The sequence below is a fragment of the Ochotona princeps genome, chromosome 9 (genome assembly GCF_030435755.1).
Source record: "Ochotona princeps isolate mOchPri1 chromosome 9, mOchPri1.hap1, whole genome shotgun sequence".
Lineage (NCBI taxonomy): Eukaryota > Metazoa > Chordata > Mammalia > Lagomorpha > Ochotonidae > Ochotona > Ochotona princeps.
The window spans coordinates 45,371,821-45,381,609 of record NC_080840.1 but is presented as its reverse complement, the minus strand read 5'-3'; the positions used below and the strand labels follow the sequence as shown (position 1 = coordinate 45,381,609).

Sequence of the window (9,789 nt, the reverse complement as noted above, 5' to 3'; positions counted from 1 at the left end):
CAGTAAAGAAAACTGACATTCAGTTGAGAAAATACTAACCATCTGAAAAAAACACGTGCTAATAATGCATGATTGAGAATTTACTCTCAAAATAGTTTAAGTACCCACATGTGCATTTGATTATCTCCAATTCCTGTACTCTGTGCTGCCTTTGCTTTTTTCCCCATGGAGACATTTTTCATGATCATAATTCTGATATACCAACAATCTCACATCTTCAGTACGTATAGTGTCACAGAGGAAGCTAGCATAAACCTAATAGGAAATGAACTACAGTTCTGATTTTATCCCAACAGGAAAGAAGATATGTTTATAATTTCCTGGTAGGAAATCAGGTCGATTTCTCTGCTTAGCTTGACAAGATGATGGTATATCTTTTCCCTTGCTATTAACTTAGCATCAAAATAATGATAACTCAAATAAACAGCAGCAGACTTTTAATGTCAATCAAAATAGATGCTAATCTCACTTCTCTCAGTTTCATTGAACTCAAGCTCATTACTGGAAGTGTTTATAAGTTTCTTTCTTCATTGTGAAAATCAAACAGAAATAAAATGCTAGGCTACACATTTTATCATATTATTTCATCTGAAGATTTATAACCTCACATTTTTCCCCCAAACTGTCTCTATCCAATCCAGCCCTCCAGTGGTAGCTGGAAGGTTATATATGGAATAAGTGGTGTACTGCTTCTATTTACCGTTAAACATGAGCATAAATCTATGCAAAAATGAAACCTAAAATCAAATTTCCAGGCTCAACCTCATTTAATTTGTGGAGGTAGCCTCAGAATAATTTCCCCCTGGGTTACATTCTGTTGCTTTCCAAGTTAAAAAAAATGAGCTGGATGATGAAATGATTCAGGACTATTTTTTCCTCAGCAACAAAAATGGACTTCAGAAGGGAAGACACCTGATTTACTAACAGCAGCTCTCTCTCTCAGTAAGGCCATTGCCAAGTGCTCCATATGTGCTGCACTAGAGATGCTCCTTCTGGGAGGGTCTCATCAAAACACTGTGAACTACAGTGACTCTTCCTGGAAGAGTTATGGCATGAAGAGGGAACTGCAGCTGGCACCCAAGGCCAGTCTAGGCTTTCCAGAGGACATCCCTGGATTCTTCATTGGAAAACTGTCTTCATCCTGGGTGGGTGGCATAAGATGGGACTAAAATCTAAGATTTAAAAATATTGTATTTGGCTTTTATTAAAAACACAAAGAAAGAATAAATTGACAAACCATACACTCTTAGATCTTACAGGGAATGAGAAAATACACAAGAGAAATGGTATCAATTCTATATTTTTAGGCAATGGTTCTATATCTGTACAAGTATCTACTGTCCATCTATGTATTCATTTATTCCCTATCATCTATCAACTCCAGGGAACACACACTTGTCAGATAAAATGATTTTAGAGTTTTATAGAACACAGTATCTGAAAAAAATTTATCTAACCATCAATTATACTTCTTGAGCAATAGCTGTGCAGCAACTTAGATAATAATGCTACTTAAAGCTTACTGAAACAATTTTATTGAAAACATGTTTGCAAAAGAGGATAATGAGTTAATTTTTCTATAGTTCAAATTATTCTGCTGCTTTCATTGTCTTCTTGTACAAGATCCTTCCAATATTTTCTTAATTTCCTGACCTGCCCAACAGTGAAACCTGAGGAGGTATGAGAGTAGATCTTAAGTTTAACCACGCTGCTGTGACTGCTACAGACAAGAGCTGTAGCTAATAATTAAGTTAAATAGAACAATAAGATATTTTCAAGTCTTCTTTGTAGGTATCCTGTCAATTACAAATAGTGGCTGTTTTTATTTAATTTCACTTTTAAAGTTTTAATTTTTTCAATTTTGAGTTACAGTCTAATGTGTGTGTATATATATATATATATATATAGTATACTGTTTCAGTTAGTGTAAACATGCCTAACTCCGTGGCATTATTTAATGTTTTTACACTAAATTGCATTCTTAAATTGTTTTGCATCTTGAATATCTCACGACTTACAAATTACCTTTTCTTTTGATCTTATGAATATTGACATAGAAAAATCTGTTAGGGTTGATTGATCAAAATGTACCTTTTGTGCTTGCATATCTCATGTATTTCTGCTATTGCAGATAGAAGAGAAAATTAAATTCTAAACCTTCTCAGGTGTTTCAAGATTACTCAGTGTGATAAAGTCCAAGTGAAATCTACACTAACCTGAAGAACTAATAAATCAAATATCATAAAATCATGACCCAAGTCAACTGCTAAGCAATTCGTTAGTTTCCATGTGAAGGAATACAGAAAGCCATGGTTTTACTCTCCTAGGCACAATGTTGCACAGGTTACTACCACTCAAACCTGATCCTCATTACTGGTTAGAAAATTTAGAAAACAAGTTTAGCTATGGGTTCATTACTGTGAGATGACAAAACTACTGGGGTTAGAAACAAGGTAATCTGGTCTTTTGGTTACAGTGGTTTGAGCTGACATTTGTGCATATCATATCTTATATCAGAATACTAATTCAAGTCCTTGCTATTCCACTTGCAATCCAGCTTCTACTTAGTGCACCTGGGAAAACTACAGAAGGCCCAAGTTCTTAGGTCCCTGTTGGCTATGTGGAAGACCCAGATGTTCCAGGATCCTAGCTTTGGCAGGATACTGGCATTGGGAGTCAATTAGCAGATGAAAGATATTTTTCTCTCTTACACTGTCTCATTTTTCTTTTTCAGAGAACCTTATTATTTTAAAAGGGAAACAAAGTAAAATGATTTTCCTAAGTAAGCTTTCTCTGTTAGCATGTTTTATCAGGAAAAAAATTAAGAAAATGGTAAGGTTGTAAACAAACTTAAAAAGTTGTAAAAAGCATTTGAGAATAACCCTCACTATGGGTGCAAAACAAGTAAATCTACTATGGCACAATTAATTTCTGAGGAAGCCAGACTCCAGAAAAATTGAAATTGCATTGCTTATGGTCCAGGACTAAAGAATAAAATTCATATTGCTAATATGGAACAATGTCCAAGCTGAGATTCTAGAATCTATGGTGCGAATTATGTTGACTAAAATAAAAATTTCCCAAAGAAATATTTGTTATAAAAAAATCGTTTTAGTTGGGCCAGCACTGATCCTCTGCTGCTAGCACCAACATCGCATATGGGGGAAGTTTCATTTCCTGGCTGCTCCACTTCTGATCCAGCTCCCTGGTTATGGCCTGGTAATACAGTGGAGGACAGCCTAAATCACTGGGACCCTGAACCCATGGGAGAAATCTGAAGGAAGCTTCTGGCTCCTGGCTTTGGATTGGCTCATCTCTGGGCATTATGGTAATTAAGGCAGTGAACCAGCAGATGGAAGACCTCTCTTTGTCTCTCCTCTCTCTGTAAAAAAACTGCCTTTCTTTTTTTTTTTTTTTTTTTTTTTTTTTTTTTTTTAAATATATATTTTATTACATTATTTATATATCTGAGGTGAAGGGGAATATTGAGGGAGAATCCCCACCCAGTCTCCCACCCGCCCAAGGTCCCAGATGTGGGGCATGCTGAGATACTTGCTCAAGTGGTCTTTATAGTCTTCCAGTTATGGATCGCTGCCAGTCATATCCCTCCCAGCTCGATTAGGTCATTGAAGAAGCCACTGATTGTCACAGTCCATCATGGAGTCTTCGTTTGCCCAGTATTTCGCTGCCCAACGTTTAGCTGAGGTGGTTGATTGACCTGTTCCATCCTCCGTCCTCTCCTAGCCAGGGCTCTGAGTCCAGCAGTTCGATTGGGGAGATCACCAAAGAGACTTAGAGGTATTCCCAGATCAGATTCCCGCATGTTCCAGCTAGCACCGGTTCCAGTACAGTCCATCGCCACAATCAGTTGGTGGTTGCAATCGCTGGGCTGGCTCCGTTCTCAGTCCCGGCTTGCACTGGAACCAAGGGTGTTGCAGTCCAGCCTGGTTCTGCCCAGCATGCACTCTACTCTTTCATCAACCAGTGGGGTCTGCAGCCCAGTCGGGTTGACCCACAATAACCCCCACCAGGCCCACCTCTCACCCTGGTCAATGGGCATTGAAGCTCCAGAACCGGCAGGAATAATCAGCCCAACCTGGCTTTTCCCTGTTCTAGTCCACGTGCGGCGCTCAGGTGTTGCAGCCCTGCCCAGTCTGGTCTGTCCCCATCCCATCCCACACTATCCAATGAGAGTAGCTGTCCAGTGAGGGGACCAGCCCCTCCATCCCCCCGCTGCTCTAGCCTCTCCCTTCCTGGTTCTCACGCGTGTTGGTTGGGTGCTGCATTCCAATCCAGTACAGGTAATCTCTCCCAGGAATTCCGTATCATGCACTAGTTTTAGTCGCGACCGAACTTGGCCCGACCCACACTCTCCTCCGGTGCCCGGGTTTGCCAGTGGATGACATGAACTGATTCAGCCTGGTCCGCCCCTGACCCATGCCAAATGTATGCCAATGGGAAACTTTCCATGGCCCATTCGGGGCTGTTTCCTATCATACTTCTTGCGCTTATTTTGCGCATACCAGGGGGTCCATGAGCCAGCCCTTCTCAGTTCACCTTCTGTCCTAGCAGGAACAGTGGCTTTTCATGGCTGGCTTTCACCCCACTCTGGTTCCTGTTGCTGGATGACTCAGCCCATCCATGGCTCGTCCATACCCATGTATAGCTCACACATGGCTCAGTAGGGGATTGAAACCTAGCCAAGTCAGTCCCACATCCACCCTGGTTCTCCAGGACACCAGATGGTGCTGGGGTCTGGCCCAGCCCGGTGCATCCAATCCCTGTCATACTAGCGTCATGGGAGACCACGACTGTTTCCTAGCTAGAACGCAGCCCCCATCCCAGCACTCGTGACCTTGGTGGGAACCTCAACCCAGTTAGGGTGTCCCCCCCCGCTGACCAAATGGCCCGCTCCATGGCGGCAGATCACGCACCCGACAGTGAATGTTCTGACTCAATTGTCTCAGGGCCTCTCCTGTCTTGGCCTCTACCAGAGACACCATGGCCCAGCATCCCCGATGAAAGTAGACCTGCAGGTGTAAGCGCAAACAGTTACCTGTCCCTATCACTGGCAGTCGCCAGGAGTTCATGTTTCACCTATACTAAAGTTGGCCTAATTCATGAGTGTCCCTGAGCAGCTATTACAAATAATAAAATCCCCAGAGCTCGCCGCTGGGCGGCCAGCAGGCAGAGCCTGGCACCAATTGGTGCACTGGCCGCCCTAAGAGGCAGGATGGAGCTGGATTAGTCCAGCTCCCAAATTGCCCTCATGGTTTGCGAACGTATGGGGGTCCGCTTACCGGAGGGATCGTTGCTCCATGGGCGTGGAGAAGACTAAAGGCTCGCCCACCGCCTTGCGGGGTGGTTTTGGCTCGAACCCTTAGCCGGATCCGCCTTAGCCGAGGCGCCACCCCACAGCCGCCACCCTGCGAAGTGGATCATTCCGTCCCCGGCCCCAAGCATGGGATCCGCCCTAACTCGTCCTGCCTCCATGGCGGCAGGACGGAGCTGGATTAGTCCAGCTCCCAAATTGCCCTCATGGTTTGCGAACGTATGGGGGTCCGCTTACCGGAGGGATCGTTGCTCCATGGGCGTGGAGAAGACTAAAGGCTCGCCCACCGCCTTGCGGGGTGGTTTTGGCTCGAACCCTTAGCCGGATCCGCCTTAGCCGAGGCGCCACCCCACAGCCGCCACCCTGCGAAGTGGATCATTCCGTCCCCGGCCCCAAGCATGGGATCCGCCCTAACTCGTCCTGCCTCCATGGCGGCAGGACGGAGCTGGATTAGTCCAGCTCCCAAATTGCCCTCATGGTTTGCGAACGTATGGGGGTCCGCTTACCGGAGGGATCGTTGCTCCATGGGCGTGGAGAAGACTAAAGGCTCGCCCACCGCCTTGCGGGGTGGTTTTGGCTCGAACCCTTAGCCGGATCCGCCTTAGCCGAGGCGCCACCCCACAGCCGCCACCCTGCGAAGTGGATCATTCCGTCCCCGGCCCCAAGCATGGGATCCGCCCTAACTCGTCCTGCCTCCATGGCGGCAGGACGGAGCTGGATTAGTCCAGCTCCCAAATTGCCCTCATGGTTTGCGAACGTATGGGGGTCCGCTTACCGGAGGGATCGTTGCTCCATGGGCGTGGAGAAGACTAAAGGCTCGCCCACCGCCTTGCGGGGTGGTTTTGGCTCGAACCCTTAGCCGGATCCGCCTTAGCCGAGGCGCCACCCCACAGCCGCCACCCTGCGAAGTGGATCATTCCGTCCCCGGCCCCAAGCATGGGATCCGCCCTAACTCGTCCTGCCTCCATGGCGGCAGGACGGAGCTGGATTAGTCCAGCTCCCAAATTGCCCTCATGGTTTGCGAACGTATGGGGGTCCGCTTACCGGAGGGATCGTTGCTCCATGGGCGTGGAGAAGACTAAAGGCTCGCCCACCGCCTTGCGGGGTGGTTTTGGCTCGAACCCTTAGCCGGATCCGCCTTAGCCGAGGCGCCACCCCACAGCCGCCACCCTGCGAAGTGGATCATTCCGTCCCCGGCCCCAAGCATGGGATCCGCCCTAACTCGTCCTGCCTCCATGGCGGCAGGACGGAGCTGGATTAGTCCAGCTCCCAAATTGCCCTCATGGTTTGCGAACGTATGGGGGTCCGCTTACCGGAGGGATCGTTGCTCCATGGGCGTGGAGAAGACTAAAGGCTCGCCCACCGCCTTGCGGGGTGGTTTTGGCTCGAACCCTTAGCCGGATCCGCCTTAGCCGAGGCGCCACCCCACAGCCGCCACCCTGCGAAGTGGATCATTCCGTCCCCGGCCCCAAGCATGGGATCCGCCCTAACTCGTCCTGCCTCCATGGCGGCAGGACGGAGCTGGATTAGTCCAGCTCCCAAATTGCCCTCATGGTTTGCGAACGTATGGGGGTCCGCTTACCGGAGGGATCGTTGCTCCATGGGCGTGGAGAAGACTAAAGGCTCGCCCACCGCCTTGCGGGGTGGTTTTGGCTCGAACCCTTAGCCGGATCCGCCTTAGCCGAGGCGCCACCCCACAGCCGCCACCCTGCGAAGTGGATCATTCCGTCCCCGGCCCCAAGCATGGGATCCGCCCTAACTCGTCCTGCCTCCATGGCGGCAGGACGGAGCTGGATTAGTCCAGCTCCCAAATTGCCCTCATGGTTTGCAAAAAAACTGCCTTTCAAATAAAAATAAATAAATCTTCTTTAAAAATGCTGTTATTGTCAATGGTCAAGAAGTGCCTCAACAGTTTTTTTGTTGGTTTGTTTGCAATGAATGCTAATGTGATACTGCCACTCTGGGGAGCTTATTCTTTAAAAAGTAGTCCTGGACTGTTGCTGATGATATGTTGGAGCTTCTAATTGATAGAGGTGACGCTCTGCTGGCTCTGCCTTCAAACCTGAGAGGGCCTCCCTAAGAGGCCATTGAACTTGACTGGACAGTGGGATGCTGGACTCTGTATGGTGTGAGCTTGTAATTAGGGAATCCCAAAGGAACCTGAGCTGTGGTTATGCATCATGGTGAAGGAATTCACCATGGGGGAAGGGTTTGGGATGAAGGGGGGAGAATCCCAGTACCTATGAAGTTGTGTCATGTAATACAATGTAATTAATGAATAATAATTAAAAAAAAAAGTAGTCCTGGGCCCAGCGTGGTGGCCTAGCAGCTAAAGTCCTCACTTTGAATGCACTGGGATCCCATGTGGGCACTGGTTCTAATCTCGGCAGCCTCGCTTCCCATCCAGCTCCTTGCCTGTGGCCTGGGAAAGCAGTAGAGAACAGCCCAAAGCCCTGGGACCCTGCACCTGTGTGGGAGACCCTGGAAGAGCTCCTGGCTCCTGGCTTCGGATCGGCACAGCTGTGGCCTTTGTGGTCACTTGGGGAGTGAATCATTGGAAGAAGATCTTCCTCTCTGCCTCTCCTCTTCTCTGTATATCTGCCTTTCCAATAATAAAAAAAAAGTAGTCCTAAGAAACACTTAACAGTCTGTCTATTGTGATCATTACAAAATACACAAGAGGAAGTGATATTTGCTACTGAGTCAAATAAATATATAATGGCTTGATGTGGGAGATTGTCCTGATTTGTTGCATTTATCTTTATCTTTGGTGGAAATAAATTCACCATGGTCAATTATGACATCATAGATGATGGAGTTCGGAAGAGATGCACAGATAGAAGAACTGCTATTCTGTACACTACATGGAAATGTAGTAAAGACGTTAGAAAGTCTTGGGTTATAAATATTTATACCATCTATATATCATAAAGTAATATATCATATAATAACATGTCATATAATTTTTAATAACACAGTGTTTACCAAGATCAAAACATTTGAAAATTTAATAATTGACTAATCGGCATTTTATTATGCACTTGATCTTAAGTCTTTATTTTAAGCCCCCCAAATGGAACGACATAAGTGGCCATCACATCAACATGTACACCAAAAAATGTAAGGTATAGGTAACCAAAATGTGGTGTTTCTTCACAATAAGATAGAGTGAACTATCGGCACATGCAATAGCCTATATGAGTTTCATTAAGCTGGGGTGAAAGAAGCTGAATGCAGAGAACTATAGATGTTTATATGGGCATGATTCTGTTTACATGCAATTCTAGAAAATGCAGACTAATTTAAAGGGATAGCTGGGCCGAGCGTGGGGGAGTAGCTTGTCAGTGTCCAAGTGCTTGGGAAACCACTGTGAGTCACCTGAGTGCTGTATGTATTTACTCGGGGTGTGGTCGGGCACAGGAGTCACAGAAGGGTATCATTTGTATGGAGACAGCTTTCTGTGCACAAGTTATGCTTCAGTAAAATTGACACACATAAGGGAGTAATTCCAGACTTACAAAACTTTATGAATTGCACCTTGTTACCAATTTGTCATCCTCAGAAACTCTCATTATACAGTAAAGATCACGTTGAATAGGGAATGGTGTGTTTACTTTGTGATTGGTTCCTTGTAATCCATCCTGTGGTGCTTGACTGTGATACGAACTTAGTCACTCCTCAGGTGTCATGTTTTGTATATACTTCATCTGACATGTACCTATCTGCAACTGTACAGATAGGTAGAATAGTGATACATACAAGCCTTACATAGGAACCGTGAAACCAGACACCATTTAGGAAAAAACTAAATGTGCAGTGCAGAAATCTGTTTAAAAATATGGAACACTTCATGAATTTGTGTGTCATCCTTGCGCAGGGGCCATGCTAATCTTCTCTGTATCGTTCCAATTTTAGTATATGTGCTGCCGAAGTGAGCACGGATTGGCATTTTTTTACAAGGGTGAAAAGTGAACTTAAAAAAAATCTTTTACCTATTTACTTTCCATTTCTATCAATTTGTTTTTATTTTATTTGAAAGGGCAAAAGACAGAGAGGGAGAGACAAAGACAGATCCCTCATCCAGTGTTTTACTGTATAGTTGCTCATGATAGCTAGATCTGAAACTGGCTAAAGCCAACAGTCTAGTCCTCAATGCATGTTTCTGACATGGATGCTGCTGATTCCCGGGATGTATATTAGCAGGAAATGGGAATTGGAAACAAAACAGGGATTCAAATACTGGCACACCATTATGAGACATGAGCTATCCAAATGGTGGTATAACTGCTGAAAATGTCTCCTCACTGCCATTATCTCACCCATCAAGTTCATCATATGGTTTTGTTAGACCAATGATAGAATAATTCCAATCTCATTGTGTTGCTGGTATGTAGGATGCATCTGGAATACTGTAGTGAAAGATAAATAGGCACATATCACAGTAATCCTGAACATTG

The 9,789-nt window shown here is 45.6% G+C and overlaps 1 non-coding gene across 1 annotated transcript; it reads right to left on the bottom strand.

The window, feature by feature from the left end:
- Nucleotides 1–9,164: 9,164 nt before the first annotated feature.
- On the bottom strand, nucleotides 9,165–9,271 carry LOC118757519 (U6 spliceosomal RNA). Its single transcript, XR_004995231.2, has one exon. It is a non-coding gene; the product is annotated as a U6 spliceosomal RNA (small nuclear RNA).
- Between the last annotated feature and the right edge of the window lie 518 nt (nucleotides 9,272–9,789).